We start from the raw sequence: 23,968 nt of genomic DNA, 5'->3' as shown, positions 1-23,968 counted from the left end.
GTTCCCACTTCTCCTTCTTGCCTGTGCTCACAGAACCCATCCCAGCCTCTCTGTGCTCAGCTCTGCCCTGCGGACACCTCCTGAAGCACAGCACTTCCCAGGGGCTGCTCTGTCTGTCTGCAGAGGCTAAGCAGCAGCTCACACAAGTCCTAAGGAGAACTGCAGTTTCACTGCCTGCTCCAGAATGGAAGGATAAACTCCCGTCTCCCACTGGCCACTCAGCTAACCAAGAGAAGAAATCTCAAAGCACAGACTGTGTCCCTTTCAGGTAAATTCTCCCTTGCTGTCCGTCTTCAAAAGTCCCCTCAGAAATGTCCTGGTGGTGATCTGGAGCTGTGTGCAGCCCTGAACCGTACAGCACCCTTTTGACATCAGAAGGACCTTGCCCCATGCTGGGGATCACACAGGACATGGGAAAGGCCATGGTATTGAATACCTTCTTCACACCGTCCTCTACTAGCAAGACAGGCCTTCAGGAATCCCAGGTCCCAGAGACCAGTGGGGAAAGTCAGGAGACAGGCAGCCCTACCCCTGCCTGGGGAAGAGGATCAGATTAGGGGAGACTTAAGTCAACTGGACATGCATAAGTTCCCGGGCCCTGATGAGATGCAGCCACGAGTGCTGGAGGAGCTGGCAGATGTCATTGTGAGGCCACTCTCAACAGTCTTTTACCAGTCGTCAAAACTGGGGGATGTGCCCAAAGACTGTGGACTAGATGACCCACAGAGGTCCCTTCCAACCCCAAACATTCTGTGATTCTGTGATTCTGTGATTCTGTGATTCTGTGACTGGAGGAAGTCAAATGTCATTCCTGTCTTCAAGAAGGGGAAGAAGGAGGACCCAGGGAACTACAAGACAGTCAGCCTCACCTCTCTCTCTGGGAAGGTGATAAAGCAGTGCATCCTGGAAATTGTTTTCAGGTACACTGTTCTGATTTTGGATGGGATGAAGTTAATTTTCTTCACCAAAGCTCACACGGTGTTGTGTTTGGGATTTGTGACCGCAACAGTGTTGACAACCCACCAATGTTGTAGTTATCTCTGAGCTGTGTTTGCACAGCATCAAGGCCTTTTCTGTTTCTCTTCCTCCCAATGAAGTTGTACTTGCAAAGATTTGCACTGTGTATTAGTGTTCATGTCCAGGTTTTGGTAGCGGGGGGCTGAAGATGCACCATCTGTGAGAAGAGACCAGGGGCTGCCTTTATGTCAGAGAAAGCTGGTTCCAGCCGGCTCCAAACAGACCCACCGCTGGCCAGAACTGATCCCGTCAATGAGGATGGTGGAACGTCTGTGGAAGTGTACTTATGAAAGGATACAACTGCCAAAGTGGGAGAGGAGTGGGGGGAAAAGGTAATGTGAGAAATCACCTTGCAAACACCAAGGTTGGTGAAGAAAGAGGGAGAGGAGGTGCTTCAGGTTACAGAGCAGATGATAGTCTTCTGCAGCCCATGGATAATGCCACAGCAGAGCAGGCTTTTCCCTGTAGCCCATGGAGAAAACCGTGGAGGACCATGAGTAGGTTTGTCTCAAAGGACTGTAGCCCATAAGAGGGACTCTATGGGAAAAGTGTTAAAGGGAAGGAGGAGAAGAGAGGAACTGTTACGGACTGACCACAACCCCCATTCCCCATCCCCCTGCATGGCTCAGATGTAGAAGTGTTGGGAACAAAGGAGTGAAGTTGAGCTGGGGAAAAAGGGGTAGGGAGAGGCCTTCCATGGGGAAGGAGATAAGGTCTTCCACCAGTCCCATGCTTCTTCCACCCTAAGCCTTTGCAGTAATTGCACATACTAGGCCTGCCCACTTACCTTCAGCACTGTCATGTTTGTACAAGGTCCCCACATCTCTTGGCACAGCTTTTCCCTGGGAACCTCTCTGAGGACCACTCCTTGTGTGTGTCAGCTTGTGGCCTGGCACGCATGTCGCTGGGACAAGGGCTGCTGCAGCAAGGCATGGCTCAAGTAGCTCAGCTGGGAGAGCGTTAGACTGAAGATCTAAAGGTCCCTGGTTCAACCCCGGACTTCAGCAGTGATTTTCTATTTACAAGTTTGCAGAGTCTGTCTGCCTTCTTGCAGCCTGCCCCAGCCCTGCTTGCTTCTTCGCCTCTTGCCAGAACACTGTCCCTGCCTTGTAGCTGCAGATCTGCAACTTAGAAGGAGCCTTCCTCCAGCACCACAAGTCCCCAGCATCCCCAGCACTCTTCATTCAGCGCTCCTATGGCATGATCTCCAGCTGTCTCTCCTTTCCTGCTACACAGAGATCAAGATCTTTCCTCCTTCACCTGGTCCTCTGTTCCCAAGCCAGCGGCCACTGTTCTCCCAGGTCAAGGGAGAAGAACTCCCTGGAGCTGAGGCCTGAACAGCAACATCCTCCCTCCAGATCTCTGTCACAGTGAGACTTCTGATATGCCCGGGACACTTTACAGGATCAGTCACTGCACTGCATGGATGCCAGTGCTATTTAGTCTCAGGCTGTCCTGGGCAGAGTCCCTTGGCCCCGTTTAATCCCCATGTTGCAATGATTGATGAAACACCTATGTGCTTCTCTCAGGGCATCAGCTCCAGGGAGATGGAAGTTTGCCCTTCATCCCACCTCCAGCGATGCTGGAGAGAAGGAGTGCAGGTGGAGGCCCTGTGCATGGATTAGGGTGTGTGAGGCTTCCGTCCCCTTGTCACCCCACCAAACAACCTGGAGTGCCATCAGAGCCTGGGGGCACCTCATGCCAGGGATGACATTCCCCTCAAACTGTTGCTCTGCTTCTGCTGTGGAGTTGGGGACAGATGTGACACAGAGGGCTGTAGCTGTAGGTACATTAGGACTTCGGTGAATTAGGCTTAGGAGAGGGGTTCAAGACAAGGGACAGGATTAGGGAGTTGAGTCAGGGTTCAGGTTTCAGGCATCTGGTGAGGGTTTCAGCTTTGGCATTAGTGTTCAGGTTAGGGCAAAGGATGAGAGCTCCAGGTTAGATATCAGGATTCGGGTACAGACATAGGCTTAGGGTGAGGTGGGCAGCGCCAGATCTGAGGGGCGATGGTGTGTAGGCACTCCGAATGCTTCTGCCCTCATGGTGATCAAAGGGATACCTCAGCTGTTGATCACCAAAAGCATAACCGTTTCAACGGGCTGGGGACAACCAGTGTGCCCTGTAGCTTGACAGGGCACATGTTAGGGACTTCTTGACACAGGATGTCTCTGCCTTTGCTGTTTGTCATCCTGAAAGTGCTGCCTCTGATCTTCTGGTCTAATCAGCCCCCAGGGAGGCATACTTCAATTTCCAGAACAATTTCATCACCCACCACCCTCAGCAGGCCCTACTAAACCTCCAAGACTCTTTTTCCTGCCATGGCCGTCCACAGTTGGTGACTTTCCCCTGGGAGCCTGTCAGTGTGCAAACAACCATAGTGAGATCATCCTTGCATCTCAATTGCTGCATGGTTGCAAGGGGCTTTTAGGAGACACTGTCTTCTAGAAGGAGTTTGGCTAATGTGATGATGTTAACAAGCACATGATGTAATCAGAGTTCTTTTCTTTCTCAGTGAAAACTCACTAATTCTTTCAACATGGATAAATGATTTTTCATTTGAGTGTAATGTGTTCACCCTCAACAGCTCAACTCCATTTGCTGGAGTCGGGCATGGGTTCAGGAAGCACAGACAGCCAGGTAGATGTGAACCCACGAAGCTGGGCAGGGAGATCACTAGAGACAAGAGTTGGTGACAAGACTCTGGGCTGGCAACTTGGCCAAGAAAAAAGACAAGTTGATGCCGGAGTTCTACCAATACAAACTGGCAATATTTTTCACATTTAAAGACATATTAGTACTTTTGCACTAGCTGAAATGATTCAATATTTCTAACAAAGCAACTGTGTTTTTCCCCAAATCATGCCAAGATGGGAAATTTCAGGATGTGTATTAAAAAGAGAAAAAGAAATATGGATCCTCCCGTGTACTTGTTCTGTCAGTACTCTGTTACACTCTGCACTTAAACTCACTAATCTTTCAGGTATTTCCACTTGTCCTGAGCAAATGGGCTGTGTCTAAAGATACCTTTTCAGCAGACTACCTGGCCATATGCCCTTTGCTTTGCTCTTGGGATTTACTCTTCCCCTTACAATTTTCTAACTCTGACGCAGTTGAGGAATGTGTTTTCTATTATATTCAATTTTTCAAAATGAGGAAGGATCGTTTTTGTATTTGCAGCCATTTCTCAGGGTAAATCAGGTGGGAATTGGTGCAAAGGAGCTGTAACATCCAGCTGCAGACTCAGTGCAGAAGTCTCATGTAGGGAAAGAGTGTCCCAAGTGGCCCCTGAGAGAACTGGTCTGGCTGGGAAGGTGTGGAGGAAGGTTGTCCATACAGTGTGGGTACTTAGGGACATGCCTGTTGCTATCTTTCCACACCTCCTTAGGAGATCCTCTGCTTCAGTATCAATTGGAGATAACTGCTACAACTTCTGTAAACTGAAGAACTAATAAGCCCTTAATAATCAAAACCCCTTTTCTTACTGTTGCTTATTGAAATCTTCCACTTTAAACAGACTCCTGAAACCTCTCCAATTAGCTGCAAAAGGCTTGAAGCCCTGAAGACAATTAAGGGACCACGCATGGCTTTTTGCATTTTAATGATCCCCATGGTGTATTTGATGCTACATTCATGAACCACAGATACTGAGAGGAACGAGTCTGTCAAGGAATTCAAGTCAGAAGCAAATGCCAAAGTATCTTAGAGTGTTGATTGGTCCCACAGAAAGCCATTACTGGCAAAGCCTCCCCATGGATTTGTTAGAGTACAGAATTGGAGGCTGGGATTACAGGCAGGCAAAGGCAGTGTGCAGGTGGATCTGATGCTGAATAAAGTCTTTATTTTATCAAGCAAAACAGCCAGCCCCACAGAAGGGGGAAATCCTGTCCCTTGTACTGGTTCAGGGCTCTTCCTGGGGCAGTGTCATGTGGGGTGTGCAGTGCAGAGTGTAGTACAATGGTACAACACCTCCCAGCCTCCCTGGGGGGGGGGGGGGGGGGGGTGAAAGGAAGAAACAAAGCCCCAGTTCCATGAGATGAACATGTCTCCTTTCAGGCTTTGGTGACAGAGACAACTGCCATAGCCAAGGCGACAGAGGCTTCAGTTCTGCTGGGGCCTTCCTGCCTTGCCACTGCCCTTGGCTGTGTCCATCACAGGCTGCCCTTCACTCTCCTACACTTGTCCCTGTTTCCCTGTACACTGTGGGCACCCAACCTCTATCTCCACCTTGCTCCCACTGCGACATCTCTCTGCCTTTGTTGATATCTCTTCTTCCTCCCTGCCTGTCCCGTGAAACACCAAGCAGTGGGCTGATCCAGGCTCCCTCTGGGTGACCTGTTGCATCACTGCACTGCCCTTCATGGGACATTTCTTCTCTTTATGTTTTATCTCCACTTCCAAAGGTGTACTTTGTGATGCTTTTCATTTCTCGTATGGGTTTACTACTAGCAAGGAAAGCTCTGTCATCTCTGAAACCGACTCAAATAGCACGTTTCAGGCTACTGTTTTGCTGTCGTGAACTGCTACAGAATCCCATGTGCCTCAGCCTAGCCACACAGGTCATATGATTTGCAGACATGCTCTGGACACTCTCCATTTCCTCACCACTCCTGCAGAAGAGGAAGCCCCTCATGGAAACACATTATCATAACCAGTCCCACTTGATGTATACAGATTATTGGGGACTATCGTAGAATCATAAAATCGTGGAATGATTAGGGTTGAAATGAGGTTAAAGATAGCCTAGTCCAACCCTCCTGCCATGTGCAGAATCTCTTTCCATTAGACCAGGTTGCTCAAAGCCCCATCCAAGCTGGCCTTGAACACTTCCAGGGAGGGGGCATCCACACCTTCTCTGATCAATGTGTTCCAGTGTCTCACCACCCTCATTGTAAACAAAAGCAGTGTTTTGGCTCCTTGCAGAACATCAAGGCTTTCTCACACTCTGTCCCTACAGACAGTAGCCCAGGGATACGCAAGAAGTTGGCAAGGACACAGCTGGCAATGTTGACCCAATATAACCAAGTGATATTCCGTGCCCTATGATGTCATGCTCAGACCACCACCCTCAAGGACAAAAGGAAGAAGGGGGCTCATGGCAATGGCCTTCCCAAGTAACTGAGACGTGTGATGAAGTCCTGCATTCCTTGCAAGGAATAAACCTGCCTGCCAATGGGAAACAGTGAATGAATTCCTCAATTTGCTCTGCTTGCACACACAGCTTTTGCTTCACCTGTTGACTTATCTTTGTCTTGACCCATGAGTTTTCTTGCTTTTGCACTTCTGATATCTGCCCCATCCCACTGGGGACGAAACAGGTGAGTGAGCAAGTGACTCTGTTGGTGCTCAGTTGCTGGCTTGGGTCAAACCAAACCAAATTCCTACCACAGTGTCATTCTTTCTGGCCTCTCATCTGACCCACATGCAAATTCCTCCTACCTGTTGCCTGTACCACAGAGGAGTTCTGTATGTCTGCAATCTCACAGCGCCTCATTCCATCCTCATCTTCCTTGTTGTTCTTTCCTCAAGATGCTGTATCTCCATCTACCGCAGAAGTCATGGGAGCTGTCCTTCCCCACCTCAGCTCTTATTGCACTGAAGTCACAGCTCTGTGATGGCACACCACACTTGGTCTGTTTGTGCCCCAGGCTGTTGGCTGTGCTGCACATTGGGCTGCAGCCCTTCAGATGTGGTAGAAGGGCCAAGGGCAGACTTAGAATCATAAAATCATAGAATATTCCAAGTTGGAGCTGGCCAATAAAGATCTTCGAGTCCAACTCCCTGCTCCTCGCAGGACTACCTGAACTAAAACTATGTGACCATCATCCAGACACTAAAACCATCATCCAGACACTTCTTGAACTCCGACAGGCTTGGTGCTATGACCACTTCCCTGGGAATCCTGTTCGTGTGACCAGCCCCCCTCTCAGAGAAAAACCTTTTCCTAGTGACCAGTCTGAACTTCCCCTGATACAGCTTCACTCTGTTTCCTTGTGTCATATCGTAGGTCACAATAAAGAGGAGATGAGCACCTCCCCCTCCATCGCCCTCCTTGAGGAAGTTGTGGACTGAAATGAGGGCGCCCCTCAGCCTTCTCTAAGCTGAACAAACTCAGTGACCTCAGCCACTTTTCATAAGTCTTTCCCTTGAGACATTTTGCCATCTTGGTCACCCTCCTCTGGACACACTGTAATAGTTTGATGTTCTTCTCATATTGCGGCATCCAAGACTGCACACAGTACTCGAGGTGGGGCCTCACCACTGCAGTGCAGAGTGGGACTACCTCCTCCCTCAACCGGCTCGCTATGCTGTGCTTGATGCACCCCAGGACATGGTTGGACCTTTTGGCTTCCAGGGCACACTGCTGACATATTCAAGTTGCCTTCCACCCAAATGCCCAGATTTCTTTTGGCTGGGTATCCCTCCAGCCTCGCATACCCAAGTTTATTCCTATAACCAGGATTAACCCATCACAGGGGCAGCATCTGGCACTTGATCTTGCTTCCCTTTGTGCGTCTCCATTCTCTCCTACCCCACGGCACATGGTGAGTCCCCATCCTGCCCTGACCCCTAAAAATTCATTTCCAGAGACACTCCTATATGCCATCGATTCTGTCATATGTGAAGCAGCCTGAGGAGGTAATGGAGACCTCATGGATCATCTCCACTGCGATCAAACGCAAAGAAGAGAGCCTTTAAAACCAGAACTTTTGAGTGAATGCAACCCCATTTTACGATGAGCTTAACCCCAAACACAGGGAGAACACAAATAATACAGTCTCTTTAAAAGACCAATTCATTGGCTATTTCACTGGCAGCAGCTTTAGTGCAAGAGCTCAACCTTCATGCACTATTCCCAGGATACACCCTTTTACTGAAGAGCTACTGTTGGACAAGCCACATCTGACACCGTGCTGTGCAAGGGTCAGTGACAACAGAATCAAACCTCAAGACAAGCAGTATCAACCAGAAAATTATCAGTAAGTAGGGAGATTTATAGAAAGGGAAAACAGTAGACTCCTGGCCTAAGACAAACTCTGGGAAAAGTGCAGAGAAGGGGAGGCAGGTTAGTGTTGGTGAAACAACATCCTTTGGGCCAATTTCCATAGTGAGTCCTTGAACTTTGGGTTCTTCGTGCTGTAGATGAGGGGTTTGACTACTGGAGGCACCAAAGAGTACAGAACTACCACCACCAGATCCAGGGACTGGGAAGAGATGGAGGAGGCCTTCAGGTAGGCAAACCTGCCAGTGCTGACTAACAGGCAGACCACGGCCAGGTGAGGGAGGCATGTGGAAAAGGCTTTGTGCCGTCCCTGTTCAGAGGGCATCCTCAGCACAACCCTGAAGATACACAGATAGGAAAACAGAATGAAAATGAAACACACAAATGCTACTATGAGACTAACAGTGAGAAGCCCACCTTCCTTGCCGTAGTCTGAGTCCAAGCAGGAGAGCTTGAGGGTCTGGCAGATTTCACAGAAGAACTGGTCCGGGGCATTGCTTTGGCAGAGTGGTATGGAAAAGTAATTGGCACTACACAGCACAGAATTGAGAAACCCACAGCCCCAGGCAGCTGCTATCATTTTGGCACAAGCTCTGCTGCCCAGGAGGGTCCCATAATGCAGGGGTTTGCAGATGGCAACACAGCGGTCATAGGCCATGACTGTTAGAAGACTCTGCTGCAGCACAGAATAGTAATAATAAAACAGAACTGTGTAGCACATCCTGAGTAGGAGATGGCCCTGGTGTCCCAGAGGGAATTGGCCATGGATTTAGGGAGAGTGGTGGAGATGGAGCCCAGGTCGAGGAGGGCGAGGTTGAGGAGGAAGAAGTACATGGGGGTGTGGAGGTCATGGTCGCAGGCTATGGCAGTGATGATGAAGCCATTTCCCAGGAGGGCAGCCAGGTAGATGCCCAGGAAGAGCCAGAAGTGCAAGAGCTGCAGCTCCCGGGTATCTGCGAACACCAGGAGGAGGAACTCATTGAGGGAACTGCCATTGAGCATTTCTTCACTCTGCATAGGGGGACTGTTGAAAGACAACAAGACATTGATACGTTAGGACAGACTTCTCTGACCCAATCCTATGCTGTTTCCCAAAAATATCCCCTTACATTGTCTTCTCTTTCCCAGGGGGACCTTCATTCAGCTCTCTTTTGTGATCTCAGGTGTGTGCTGCTGAGTGTGTCTTGAGGAGCAAGTGCTCCAGAGAAGTCAGTCCCACGCCACTGCAGTAGTGTCAAACATCCTGTGCATTTCTAGGATTTCCTGGCAGTGGGTGCCTACAGCTCAGTGAGAGGTATTTACTCCAGTGACCTTGTGGGAACTGTCCTTATCTACTGTTGTGTGGAAATTACGATGTTCACACTGTGCCCTGACGAAGTGCAGCCAGCATGGGGGAAGGGCAGCTGAACAGCTTCAGACACCAGTCTCCAGAAGACAGTCTGAAGCAGAGGGTTTTATGATACATTTAGTGTGATAGGAGATGCTGCCATTGCCAGGGCACTTTCTCTGCAGGGGTAGAAATCCTCAGTTTCTGCATTGCTGTTGTCGTGAAGACTGGTGAGCTTGTGAAGAACCAAAGAGTTCCCTGTTCCCTAGTGCAGGGTCAGGAGAGCCGGTCTGCCCACGAGTGACCTGCTGGTCACCACACAGGTGCCCTGTGCTTACACCTCTTTCCCTTGGAGCTTGACCTCAGTCACAATGTACTTGAAGAAGAAACTGGAATTTTATGAGTGCAGAACAGGTCAGTTTCAAAGTCCACTCCTCCAAACTCCTCTCTTTGCCCGTGCAGCTGACCAGAGAGTGATGCAGGGGGGTAACATGGCTCTCTGCTGCCTGGAGATTCCCCTGCCAGGAGCTGTTTCTCTCTCCCCTACATCTCCTCCCTGTCAGTGCTCACAGACCGCATGCCACCCACTGTGAGCTGAGCTCCGGGCACTGTCCAGGGCCATCTCTGTTTCTGCAGGTCCTGAGGAGCAAGCAAAGGTGATGGTGTTGTCTGCAGGTAGAGTGGCAGAGACAACTGCCATACCCAAGGAGGCAAAGACCTTGGCTGTGTTGGAGACTTTCAGCTTTGCCACAGCCCTCAGGCAAAGATGAGGCTTTCCTAGTGTGCCACACCTTGGCAGGCTGTAGACCTCTACTATGCTACCCCATCTTGCTCTCTTCTCAGCACCTTTCTAACCTTTACTTTACTTTTGCATGTGGCTATTATATGACACACAAAGCCTTGGGCTGATCCAGACTCCCTCAGGGGGACCTCGCGGTTCACAGTGGCACTGCTCTTGGAGTGACCTTTCTTTCTCCTTGTGTCCAGTCTACACCTCACTGGCTGCACTTTGAAGCACTCCTCCTTTCCCCTACTCTTTAGCACACTTACGAAAAGCTGGGACAGAAAGATGAGCATTCCTGTTTCACCTTGTCATTCTGGTTCAAGGCCTGGGAGCCTGAGGAACTGCCCACTGCTTACTAATCACTGTGTGCCACCCAAGTCAGACTGGTGGGTCAAATGAACAACTTGTCAGTTTTCAGTGACAATATTTAAAAAAGATACCTTTCTGACTCACACAGAGCCTATCGCATCCCAAAGCACTCCTTGCCTGGGACTTGCAAGGACAAGAGTGAGTCACACACTCAACATTTCTCACCTTACAGAGGGAAGCAGGTGACCAGCTTCAGAGAAATGCTCTGAATAGCCAAATCTCATCGTATCTGTGTTACAGTGACTTCTTCAGAAAGCTTTGAGACCATCCAGCCACAGTCCCTTTCCATTCCCTGCAGGAAGTACAGTCTGTGTGTGAGAGGGACAGGTGCAGTTTTTCTGCAAAATATTACTCTTTTTACTACTATTATTTTTTCCTATTACTACTACCACTTGTATTTTGAGGAACTATTATATTTTTATTAACACAGCTGATCTCTCTTCTCCTGTGTCTCTGTCCTTTCTTCTTCTGCCTCTCCTGCTTTTACAGAGCTCTCATCAGAATGATTCATTGACTGGTCGAGTCACTCCAGGTGGAAAAGACCTCCGGATGCCATGTAGTCCAAGCCCTGTGCTCAGTGCAGAGGAAACTAATGAGGTTTCTCAGGGGTTGCCCTCAGTTTGACACTCTCCAACAAGGTGCAGAGAGTACTCCATCCCCTTGTCCAAACTGTCCATAGTTAAACTGTGTAGCCCAAGTGTTGCTAACAGAGGGGTGTCACCGGGAACCAGCCACTGGTTGAATTTTGAACCACGGATGACAGCATTTTGGCCTGATTGCCTCTGACTTTCCATCCACCTATGGTCCATTTCCCCATTGCAGATCTCACCAGTCTGGCCTAAAGGAGTCTATGTGTGACTGTGTCAAAGGCCATGCTAAAGAAAAGGTACATAAAAAACCCTGCTTGCTACTTGTGGACACGGCCATTTATCTCCTTATGCGTGGCAACCAGGCTGGTCAGGCAGCCTTAGTCAGTCCGTGCTGGCTTTTTCAAATCTCATCCTTTGTATGCTTGAAACTGGCACCCAGGAAGATTTGTTCCATCACCTCCCCAGGGGCTGAGGGGAGGCTCCGCAGCCTGTACTTTCCCACACCGTCCTTCTGTTATACAAAGGAATAAACAGGGGAATCAAATGTGAAATGATAAATGAGATGACTAGACTGTTGCTGTTGTAGGTATTTTTGTAAGGCCCTACCCTTAACAGAGTCAAAAGTTTTGTAATCTTGTAAGTTTAAAATTAACTACAGAAACTACGAAAGAAGATTTTTAATAATGTGTTATTGTTTCACTAGAAGGATGTCCCTTTCCAAAGCAGAACCAGAGAGTGATGTATCGAAAGAATAGCTAATGAGGTCTGAAAAGCTGCTGAGGTTGCCGAAAGGAACAGGCAACTCGGGGAAAGGTAACTGCGGCAGGGGGAGATCACAAACATTAACTCACAGATCACCTACCCCATTTCTACCCCACACTCAAAGGATGAAGAGACTGTGCAAGGGTACTAATTTACATGCTGGACAAAGAGACTTTAACCAGGCATTTAATAGAATAACAATGCATATGTATTAAGAAGATGAATCTGAGAATGTTAAGCGTATAAATTATTGTCGATTTGTGAATGAGGTGTGCTGTCTTGGGACAGACACCCACATCTGCGCTAATATTAAATAAAACATCTCTGCTCTCTGTGTGCATTGGCATCCCTCACACCAGGTAAACAAACCCTGATTTTTGGGACAACTCTTCCTGCCCTTCTTAAAAATGGCTGCAATGTCTGCCTCCCCAGACACCACAACCCTCCCTCAGCACCCTGACACTTCAAAGGGCATCAAGAACAGCCTTGCAGTGACACCAGCCAGTTCACCCAGCACCCCTGGGTGCTTCCATTAGTTTCCCAATTCCCCTGTTCCAGCCCAGCCCTGCTGCCCCACATGCAGACCCACAGCCGCACTGTGCCAAAACCACATGGGGTTGGGCGCATCAAGGGCTGAGAAACATCCCTCCAGCAAGGTCCCTACAGCAGGCCCTTGCTGCCCTATCCCACCACAGTCCTTCTACTTTGGCAGGCCCCCTGCAGCACCCAGCCCCTGCCCAGACCCAGCCATGTTCCACACACAGTTCACAGGCAGCCCTGCTCTGGGTTGTGCTGGGGTCTGGATCGGGAGAGAGGCCAGGAAGGACTGGCCCAGCAGGAGCAAGGAGATGGCTACAAAGCAAAACTCACCCAGAACCTGGGGATAGTGGCCAGAGCTGGAAAGGGCTGATGGCAGAGGTTGGGGGGTGACAAACGCCCTGGGACACCTTCCCAGGCTGTCCGTGTGACCAACGACACGAACTAGCCTCCTCTCTCCTGTGCCTGCATGTCTCATCTGCCTTCCCAAGACCTGGCTCTGTACAACAAACCCACTTCTGTGAGTCCTCACCCTGTACATTCACACAGCATTGCTGAACATTGGACTATTCCTCTCCCGGGCACTTTCCATCCCAGTCCAGCCCCTCCCAGTGACAGAAGAGACTGCTCTGAGCTGGTGCAGCCAGAAATGTGGTTTTCTTTCCCCTTCATTCCTGCTCCACACACACTCCCCCGCGCTGCTCTTCTCTTGGCATGTCACTGTTCTGTGGAGAACTTTCCCCATGTGAATGCTTCTGTGCTGGCCTGGTTGGCTGTTCTGATGCTCTGCAGGGTGAGGTGGCTGTGGTGCCCTGGGGCCATGGGATCACTAAATATTGGCTGTGCTCCTCAAGCTGGAAACAGACCCAGAGAGACAGGGATCATTGCACTTCAGAACCATCTCACTGGGGACCTGTGGCTGTGGCATCATGGCTTCAAAAAGTCATGATGTGTTCAGATGTGTTCCTAGATCCAGGCCATGGCTCTTCCTTGAAGGTGATGGGAATCACACTCTAGGCTCCCTTCCCTGTACCCATTGCATCTCCCCTGCCTCTCTTGGGATTGCAGAGCCATCATTAGCCTGTGTATTCTTTGGATTAGCCCTTTGTCTTTAGGTGACTCCATTTGGCTTTTGAAGCTGCATTTGCTGCCCACACCCAGGCACAGGGGGTCTGAGAATATCCGCTGTGTTCTCCTGGTGGGACAAAGGATGACAGGCAACTCTCAGCAGCCCTGTCATGTGTGGGACTGTCATGAGCAGATGCATCCGGACAATTCACCATCTCCAGTGGCACTGGTCATCCACAAATTAGAGCTGAGTCAAGCCCTCCTTCCCTAACACCTTACCCTATGAACTTATCCCCATGAGCTCATGGAGTACCCAGGCATAGCAGCAGGCCCTTTTAGAGCACAATTTCTTGTGGGTATTCCTGACTCCAGCTAAAGGAAGAAGGCCTCAGTCTTTGCAAACTGCACTGAAGACATACCCATTTATTGGAGGCTACATTGGAGGCTAGCTCTGACATACCAATCAGCACATTTAAAGAAGGGTCATATGGCCTGGGTTCGTGCTGCTGGATAAGTGGAATAAAATCAATTGTTTGTGTACAGACAGAATAATCACAGGACAAATAACCAAAGCAAAGAAGGTGCCTGAGAATAACTGGAAATCACTTGTGAAGAGACATGGGTAGCTTAGTCCTACTGAAATCTGACAAAGCAAAACACTTTCTTCAGGGCATCCTTGAGCTCCTTGTTCCTCATGCTGTAGATGAGGGGGTTGACTGCTGGAGGCACCAACGAGTACAGAACTGCCAGCACCAGGTTCAGGGATGGGGAAGAGATGGAGGGGGGCTTCAGGTAGGAAAATACAGCAGTGCTGATAAAAAGGGAGATCACAGCAAGGTGAGGGAGGCACGTGGAAAAGGCTTTGTGCCGTCCCTGCTTAGAACGGATCCTCAGCACGGCCCTGAAGATCTGCACATACGACAGCACAATGAAAACAAAACAGGCAAAGACTAAACAAAGACTAAACACAAGGACTCACACCTCCCTAAGGAAGGAGTCTGAGCAGGAGAGCCTGAGGATCTGCGGGATTTCACAGAAGAACTTGTCCACAGCATTGCCATGGTAGAGTGGCAGTGAAAATGTACTGGCAGTATGCAGAACAGCATTGAGAAAACTACAGCCCCAGGCAGCTGCTGCCATTTTGAAAGAGGCTCTGGTGCTCATGAGAATCCTGTAGCGCAGGGGTTTGCAGATGGCAACATAGCGATCATAGGCCATGAGAGTGAGAAGGAAATATTCTGCCCCAAGCAAGAAGAAGAGAAAAAAGATTTGGGCAGCACATCCCCCATAGGAGATGGTTCTGGTATCCCAGAGAGAATTGGCCATGTATTTAGGGAGAGTATTGGAGATGGAGCCCAGGTCGAGGAGGGCGAGGTTGACGAGGAGGATGTACATGGGTGTGTGCAGGCAGTGGTCGCATGCTACAGCGGTGATGATGAGGCCATTGCCCAGCAGGGCAGCCAGGTAGATGCCCAGGAAGAGCCAGAAGAGCAAGAGCTGCAGCTCCTGGGTGTCTGCAAATGCCAGGAGGAGGAAATTCGCCACAGAGCTGCTATTGGACGTCTGGTGCGTCTTTGCACAGGAGCATGTCCTACAAGGAAAAACACAGTGACAAGTTAGGGTAAAATCCTCTGTGGAAAAATCTTCTTCATTTTTTGTAGAAATTCCCCACAGTGCCTCTTTCCTTTCAGTAACACCTTTGTGCAGCTCCCTTTTCCTCAAGCTGGGCTTGGGATTGGCTGTGGCTGCCAGGAGAGCAGGGGTTCTGCTGAGGGCTCTGGAGAAGCCACTTCTGCCCTGAAGCAATTGTTAAGTAGGAACATGGAGGGACTTCAGATTAAATCTGCTCATGATGGAAAAGAGCTTTTCAGTATTGTTGACCTCAATTCACTCGTCTACAAATAAGTGCCCTGGGGATTTTTGCTTCCTTATGTTGTATGAGTTGTCCCACCTCACTGTACAAGCCTTTTTGAGGCAGAGGTTTTTTAACGTTTCTGCTGTACTGAAAGTGAAATATAGTGGGTCCTGAGTGACAAGGTGGTTGTCCCTTAGTGCAGGGTGTGGAGAGGTGTCTTCTCCATAAAGTTCCTAGATAACATGGAAATGCTCTGGGAGAGCTGTGCCCTGGTGCAGGGCAAGCTGCAGCCCACCAAGACCCCCCAGGGAAAGAGAGGAATGTCCTAAACTTGGATTGTTCTGCTCATTGCCAGCCCCACACCCTGCAGTGCCCAGAGCCCACAGTCTAGGTGGGGATAAAGGCAGCACGAACTGACGGGGAACCATGTACAAATGCCTCCATGTTTCTGCAGCGGGAAGCAGGACAGGGACAGGCACAGGATCACTCTACAGTTTCTCCTCCCCAGGGTTCTGGTTGCTAATGAGGTGACTCAGACAGAAAATCTGCAGCCTTGAGGGCAGAGGCTCTGCTGGTTGGGAGAGGAGACCACGGGCATTCTCCAGGCAAGGCTTCTCAACTGCAGGTGATGGCAGGGAGATCCCCAAATCCCTGCTCCCTCAGCATTTTTGGTAGCAGCTCCCTCTCCCTCCCTCCCTCTGCATATTCTGCCTGGAGCTGTCCCTGCTGAGAGCTGCTTCTCAGTCACTAATTCTGTGCCCTGTCATCACTCACAAAATCCCATCCCACTGTCAGTGTGCTCAGCTCTGCTTTGCAGACGCCTCCCAAGGGCAGGGCATTTCCCATGGCCTTCTCCACGTTAGCAGGCAGCAAACAGCATGTCACAAACCCTGACAGAGCTGGAAAGGTGATGCTGGTGCTATCTGCAGAGCCATGGCTGGTGAAGGCACTTGCTGAGATCCCTCCTAAAACCCATAATGATGGATTAGGAGCCCCTGCCGTCTTCTAAAACGGGCAGCTCTATTTCCATTCCCATCCAGACCAACAAGTGATAACTCCAAGCACAGACTCAAGAAAGAACAGACTTAAGTAGGACAAGGCTGCCCTGATTATACTCCTGTAAAGTCCCCTCCAGAGAAGTCTGGGTATTCAGCAGGAGCTATGAGCACCCATGACCCTTGCAGCACCCCCTTGACAGGCAGAAGGACCCTTCCCTTCTGGGGGTAACTTCTTCTACCCAGAGCTTCTCTCCAAAGTGCCTAGGGGAGCTCCCGGGGCAGGCTGAGTGCTGACCCTGGCAGACAGCAGACTCCCTGTCCTATCATACAGATCCCAGGAGTGAAGGGACACTGCTGTGAAGGACAGCCATGCGAACCCTGGGGTGCGTACACTGGCTGCTAGCTGTAGCAGCCGTCCATGGGAGAAGGGAGATGTCATGCCCTGCCCTTCTGATGGTATCAGCAGATCATAGAATCGTATAGAATTATAGAATTGTTTGGGTTGGGGGAGACCTTTAGAGGTCATCTAGCCCAACACCCCTGGAGTGAGCAGGGACATCTTCAACTACACCAGGATTCTCAGAGCCCCGTCCCACCTGACAGATAATCACTACTCAGAAAATATCCCTTTCCTCTGCGCTAGAGAAGCCAGCAGAGCCGCTGAGACATATCATATCAGCCACGGGATGTGCCAGCTCTAGAAGAGCGCTCCAGGATTCTCATCTGCCTTGCCCTGCAGCAAGAGACTTACCATGTTAAGGACTATTGGGGGATTTCTCCTGCAGTGAGCTTTGAGTTGCCTTCCCACTTCAGAGAGCTGTTAAAATCTTGATCCTTCCTTCCCCCTTGTCACCTGCAGGCAGTGTCTTCAGCCCTGCTGCATTTTGCAGAGGAACTGCTCCTGCGCAGATCTGTCTCACAGCAGTTACCATGAGCTCCCCCTGTCCTAGCAGCCCAGCTCAGCTCAGGAGAAAAGACCCAGCCCAAGCTGTCACTGTCCCTGCCCCGCCCCTGCCCCAGCTCTTTTGAGATTTCCCAGTTACTCCAGGGCTGACAGCTCCTGAAAGGCAGCAGGTTCACCCCTGGGGAAGGTACTTGGAACTCAACTGAAGTAATCACCAATTGTCCTGCTCTAAACAGTGGAAAGACTGATTCCAGCCACGTGCTTTGTCCTACTGGAACATGGTTGCCTTCAAAGGATGTAAATTTCCCCCTCTGGAAAATGCCATTTGCCTGTCCAATAAAAGGACACACAGAGTGGGACGAGAAGGGGGTTGGTTTCCACTGCGTAGGGCCAGGATTCATCTGAGGCAAGGCAGGCATCTCATCCAGAGCTGCGAGCTCTTGGACTAAAGCAGCATTCAGCTCCCCTCAGGCACCCCACAGACCTGGGTGACCTCGGATCTTCCCTTCAGTGTAGCTCTGCACAAAAGCATTACCTGGGTGTGAGTCCCTGTTCTGAGCCCCTTGTCTTTATTCAGTGGGCAGCTGGTTGCTCACATACAGAAATTCACGATACCAAGGTGGTCCATGCTGTGCAAGAGCTTGCAAGCTCTCATGGAAAGTCTCTGAGAATGCCCACATCCTTCCTGCGCATCTGCTGAAGCCAGAGGGGCACAAAGGATATCTTCGGCCATCCTGAATGCTGTGTTTAGGGTTCCTGAATGTGCCTTTGCCAAGTACCTCCCTGGAGCATGCAAAGGTATTCCGCTGACTAAATTCCGGAGTGCCCCAGAAGGGCCCTCTAGGCTCCATCCACTGAATTCACTAGAGTTCCAGGCACTACAAAGCTAAGACAGGTCCACACCTTTGCCCTGAAGACACCTCATTTTAATGGCATAGAAAGAAGTGTAGTGCCATGGCAAGTGCCTGGGGCTCCCAGCACACACACATGCAGTTGGCAAGTGCAGCAACAGGGCCTGCAGGAAAGCCATACTCTTATCCAGAGCATGCAGGGCACATATTCCAGGGCCTTTCAAAAGAGTCTGGTGCCTGTGTACCAGCATCTGAACACCCATACCATTGCACAGAGGCAAGGTCCCTCCTGGCTGCATCCAAGGACGCTGCAGGAATGGGAGGCGATAGGAATGGGAGGTTCTCTCAAGTGCATGCAGCATGCCGAGTAACCATGATGAGTTAGAGACCTGTGTGTAGTTGAGTGCTCCAGTCTTGCTGGGATCATGGGGCAGTGGTGGGATGGCTCCCATGGCTGGGGTGTTGCAATAGAGGCACACAGGTTCTTTACAAAAGATAGGCTGGGAAGACAAGAATGGGGAGCTTCTCTTTATATGAGAGAGCAGCTGGAGTGCATGGAGCTGGCGATAGGTGAGGATCCAAATGAGAGCTTATGGGTGAGGATCACAGAGAGGACAGGTAAAGGTGACATTATAGTAGGTGTCTGACCTGAGCAGGAAACACAAGTGGATCACGCCCTCCAACAGACAGCTACAAGAACCACATGATGATGGAATTCAGGATCCTGAGGGCAAATAGGAGGGTGAAAAGCAAGCTTGCTACCCTGGCCTGCAGTAGAACAGACTTCAGCCTTCTCAAAGATTTGCTTGGAATAGTCTTGTGGGGTAAAGACCCTGTCAAGAAGGGGGGTTCATGAAAGCTGATTAGTATGTCAAGGGCAACAAGAAGAACTTGTAGAAGTGCGTAGGTGATAAAAGGAAGCCTAGGGAATAGGTATGTCCTCTGCTGAATGAGACGTGGGACCTGGTTACACATACGATGGAAAAGACTGAACCACTGAATGTCTTCTTCACCTCAGTCTTTTCTAACAAGACCAGCCTTCATGAGACCCAGGTCCCAGAGACCAGAGGGAAACAAGATGTACGTAAACCCGTGGGCCCTTATTGGATTCACCCATTAGTGCTTACAACTGCTGGCAGGTGTCATTGCAATGCCACTCTCAGTAATCTTTCATTTATCCTGGTGATTGGAAAGAGTGCCCAAAGACTGGTGGAGAGCAAATGTCAGCCCTGTCTTCAGGAAGGGCAAGCTGGAGCATCCTGGACACTACAGGCCTGTCTGTCCCACCTGGACCCGTTGGGAGGGTGTTGGAGCAGGTAATCATGGAAACTGTTTCTTGACACATGAAGGGCAAGAAAATTATCAGGAGTAGTCAGCATGCATTCACTAAGGGGAAGTCATGACTTGATCAGCATCAATGATGAAATGACTGGCCTCATGTACAAGTGGAGAGCAGTGCATATTATCTACCTAGACTTCACTAAGGCTTCCAACACTCTCAGAGAAGCTGATGAAGCAGATGTTGTGTGTATTGAAAACCTTCTGAACAGCCGGGTTCAGAGGGTGGTGATTAGAGGCATGAAGCCTCCCTGAAGGACAGCAACCAGCATTGTATCCCCAGTGTCAGTATTGGCTCTGATATTCTTTAACAATTTCTTCAGTGATCTGGATGATGTGGCAGAGAGTACCCTTAACAAGTTTACTGATGACGCAAAATTGGGAGAAGTGTCTGAGACACCAAAGACTCACAATACTGTTGACCTCATGAAGATCAGCAACGGGAAGTGCAAAGTCCTTGCGCCTGAGAAGGAGCAACCTCAGGCATCAACGTATCCTCAATGTTTTCTACATTGCAGCAATGTTATCTACCCGGACCTTAGTAAGGCCTTTGGCCCTGTTCCCCACAGCATCCTCCTGGAGAAACTATCTACGTATGGTTTGGATGGGTGTACACTTTCCTGCATGAAAAACTGTCTGGATGGCCAAGCCCAGAGAGTGGTGGTGAATGGAGTAAAATCTGGCTGGCGGCCAGTCACGAATGGTGTTTCCCAGGGCTCAGTTATGTGGCCAGTTCTGTATAACGTCTTTATCAATGATCTGGATGAGGGGAATGAGTGCTCCCTCCAAGAGTTTGCAGATGACACCAAGCTGGGCAAGAGTGTTAACCTGCTCAAGGGTAGGAAGGCTCTGCAGAGGGATCTGGACAGACTGGATTGATAGGCCGAGGCCAACTGTATGAAGTTCATCAAAGCCAAGTGCCAGGTCCTGCACTTTGGTCACAACAACCCCATGCAACGATGCAGGCTTGGTGAAGAGTGGCTGGAGAGCTGCCTGGTGGGAAAGGACCTGGAGGGTGTTGGTCGACAGCCAGCTGAACATGAGCCAGCAGTGTGCCCAGGTGTCCAAGAAGGCCAATGGCATCCTGGCTTGTATCAGGAATAGTGTGGCCAGCAGGAATAGGGAAGTGATTATCCTCCTGTCCTTGGAACTGGAGAGACTGTACCTTGAGTACGGTGTTCACTTTTGGGCCCATCACTACAAGAAAGACATGGAGTTGCTGGAGAGTGTCCAGAGAAGAGCAATGAGGCTGGTGAAGGGTCTGGAGAAGAAGTCATATGCAAAGCAGTTGAGGGATCTGGAGTTGTTTAGTCTGGAGAAGAGGAGGCTGAGGGGAGACTTTATCACTCTCCACCACTATCTGAAAGGAGGTTATAGTGAGGTGGGTGTCGGTCTCTTCTCCCAAGTAACTCACAATAGGATGAGAGGAAATGGCCTCAAGTTGTGTCAGGCGAGGTTTAGATTGGATATCAGGAAAAATTTCTTTACTGAAAGAGTGGTCCGGCGTTGGAACAAGGGAAGTGGTGGAGTCCCTATCCCTGGAGGTGTTCAAAAAAAGTGTAGATGTTGCACTTCAGGATATGGTTTAGTAGGCATCATGGTATTGGGTTGATGGTTGGTTGATGAGCTTAGAGGTCTTTTCCAACCTTAATGATTCTATGATTCTATGACAACTCATGTCACTGCCCAGAATACTATCTTGGGCCTTGAAAAACAAGTTTTATGGCAATACAACGGCCCTGAAAGAGCTGAACCAGGCAACGGGACTCCTTTCAGAAACAAATTCCTCAACATCTGGGCCCAGGAGCATGGTGTTGACTGGCTGTTTCAAATCTTCTATCACACACCAGACTCCAGGAAAACTGAACGATACACTGGACTGTTAAAAACTACACCAAGAGCAATGTCTGCTGGGACATTGACGCATTGGGTAACAAATTTAGCAGGAGTCACTTGGCTAATTAACACTAGCAGATGTGCCATATGACCTCCCTTGCCAAACTAAAACCCCTGCGCACTGTGGAAGGAGACAAGATCCCCACAGTACACATCAGGAACTGTCTGGGGAAGGCAGTCTGGGTTCTTCCTTCCTTGGGAAAAGGCAAACGCGCTCATGGGACTCTTTTTGCTAAAGGACCTTTCATCCTAGTAGTGTGGTTGGGGCTGTGTTTTGGGTTTGTGCTGAAAAGAGTGTTCAGAAAAGAACAAGGCATGGGAGGACCAAAGTGCCCTCCACTTCCCCAGACTGCATGCCCTCTAAGTCCTCCTCACTACTTACATCCAGCTCTTCAAGTCCGATTTCCTCCAGAATTGCCTAGGTAAGGAGAGCAAAGGGATGGTTTGCATTGGACCTTGGCAGGGCAGTGGGTGGGGCACAGGTGTCTGCAGACCCACCCACACCCATGGCTTCCCGCTGCTTTGAGCAGGTCTATCCCACCAAGGGTCCTTGTCCACACGAAGGGACCCTTCAATGCCCTGGTCCTTGGCCAAGACCAACACTGTCCCTGAGCAGGATGTGGCCATTCAGAGGGACACGATGAAAAGGGCCCTTGTCCCCAGGCAGCCACTCAGAGCTAATTGTGGGGATGAAGCTCTCCTGGCAAGTGGAGGGATGTTTGTTCCGACAGCACCTCTGAGAAGCCATGTTTGCTCATGATTCGTGGCACAAGGAGTGCATTCATCAAGCTATGTTTGTCACTAGCTTGTTTGACTGAGGGGGGAGTGTGGGGTTGGTTGAAGCAGCCTGGGTGCATTGGAGTCCCTCCAGCCCTGGCAGCAGGCAGAGCTCACAGAGGAGGACAGCACTGGACGTACCGGGAATGGAGCAGGTCCTGGGGCACACTGCTTGCCAGGGCTCCCTCACTCCCTTGGGGACAGGGTTGAGCATAGACATAGGGACAGTGCTGGGGGACCAGCCGGAAAGCTGGGGTGTCACTCTCCTCTGGGAAAGCCTGCTGTCAGGGGAGTCCTCAAGAGTGGGGCTTACAGCAGCCTGGGTGATGGAGCTGTCTACCCAGGGGCACTGCATCCCTTACCCTCTCCCCCTCTGCCTGCCCTGCAGTTATCCCTCGCTTTCCAGGGTGATTTTCTTCACAGCACCCCATTCCCCAGCATCACTATCCTGGGGACCCTGGGCAGCATCCTGTGGCCTGTGTGGGATTGTACGCAAGTGGTTCAGCCCTCCACTCCGAGTGAGGAGAGTCACTGGGTGAAGCTGTGGCCTGGCTTGCACAAGACAAGCAAGACCTTTTCCAGCCATCCGCTATTGATACACACATTCTTTCCAGTTGTGACACTCACACGATCTGCCATCACTGCACACGTCAGGGATGCAGGTGCCCCAAACAGCAGAGGGAATAGCTGGTACCTGTGTTATCAGGGACACATTTACAATGAAGGTGGACGTATTTTGTATCAGCAAGCTCAGGCGCCCCTCTTTTCCCTCCTTCTAAAGGCCCACAAGTATCAGAAGAGATAGACAACAGGACAGGTATTTATTTTATTTCTGCATAATTAGAAGGCCAGCATTATTGCTGGTGGTATGAGTTAGCCCTGAGAGAAGACAGGGCTACTAAAGTCTTCATGCATCAGGTGTTTACTTGTCTCCTTCGGCAGCTGATTGTCCAAAGTAACCACGTGGAAAGACCAGCAAATCCACTAGCCGCACAGAGCGACAGCAGCATGGAATGCGTTGGACTCGCTGCCTCTACTGAGTTCATGGGACATCAACATTATGGTAGCAGATCCATGGATACTTCACAAGGCTGGCTCAATCCTCTGTAAACTCATCCTCCATTTGCTATGTGCCACAGTAATTCATGCTACCACGCTGTGCTTCCCAATCACCATTCACTTCCAAACACATCCAGCAGTCCAGGTCACACGTCTGACAGCAAACTCGAGCTCTGCTTTAGTCCTCTGTCTATGGAGGGTGTTAGAATAATTTATTTTCACGAGACAGAAGCTGGGAATCCAAGGCTGGTGGTAAAAATCTGGTTTAGGGATTGAAGTCATTGGGAGGTTTGTCTGAGTTTCAGTGAAACCAAGGTGTCCCTGCTTTTGTTCCATGAAGATACAGAGGCCTGTCACACCTACAGAGGAAAAAAAATATAGTGAGAAGTAATTCACGAGAACAGTAAATGGCTGAGATTCCTCACTGACCTTATCTGTCATTTTTAAGCGTTATGACTATAGCTATATCTTTACGGGACGTTAACTAGAAATAAAAGATCGGTTGTGGATCGGTTGTGAAAAGATTTAAGGCAACTGACTTGAATATTTGCTTTGGAAATTGCCCAAGGAGCAGGCAGTCACCTGGAAGATTGTCATCTTGACTGTTTCTGCTTTCTGTGCAATTAATTAGATAGCAAAGTCACACAGTGTTAAATTATTTCTCCTATTAAAATATGCTGTGACGTTCTTTGTGTTCTGAAATAATGTTGAGCAGAGTTGATGATTTGTGTTGCACTGTCATAAATGAGGAATATTGACTGAGGAGAGGTCAAGGCTGCCTTTGAGATCAATGCAATTCCAGCAGATGGCATTTGACAGCCAATTAACATGTG

At 49.8% G+C, this 23,968-nt stretch overlaps 1 non-coding gene and 1 pseudogene across 1 annotated transcript; one reads left to right on the top strand and one right to left on the bottom strand.

Moving 5' to 3' along the window:
- The first annotated feature begins 1,951 nt into the window (after positions 1–1,951).
- On the top strand, positions 1,952–2,024 carry TRNAF-GAA (transfer RNA phenylalanine (anticodon GAA)). The gene has a single exon. It is a non-coding gene; the product is annotated as a tRNA-Phe (tRNA).
- Positions 2,025–13,737: 11,713 nt separating this feature from the next.
- LOC142361704 (olfactory receptor 14C36-like) lies at positions 13,738–14,852 on the bottom strand (annotated as a pseudogene).
- Between the last annotated feature and the right edge of the window lie 9,116 nt (positions 14,853–23,968).

This window comes from Opisthocomus hoazin, chromosome 6 (assembly GCF_030867145.1).
Source record: "Opisthocomus hoazin isolate bOpiHoa1 chromosome 6, bOpiHoa1.hap1, whole genome shotgun sequence".
NCBI classification, from domain to species: domain Eukaryota; kingdom Metazoa; phylum Chordata; class Aves; order Opisthocomiformes; family Opisthocomidae; genus Opisthocomus; species Opisthocomus hoazin.
Note: the sequence above shows the minus strand (reverse complement) of the source record. Positions and strands in the feature narration are given on the sequence as shown.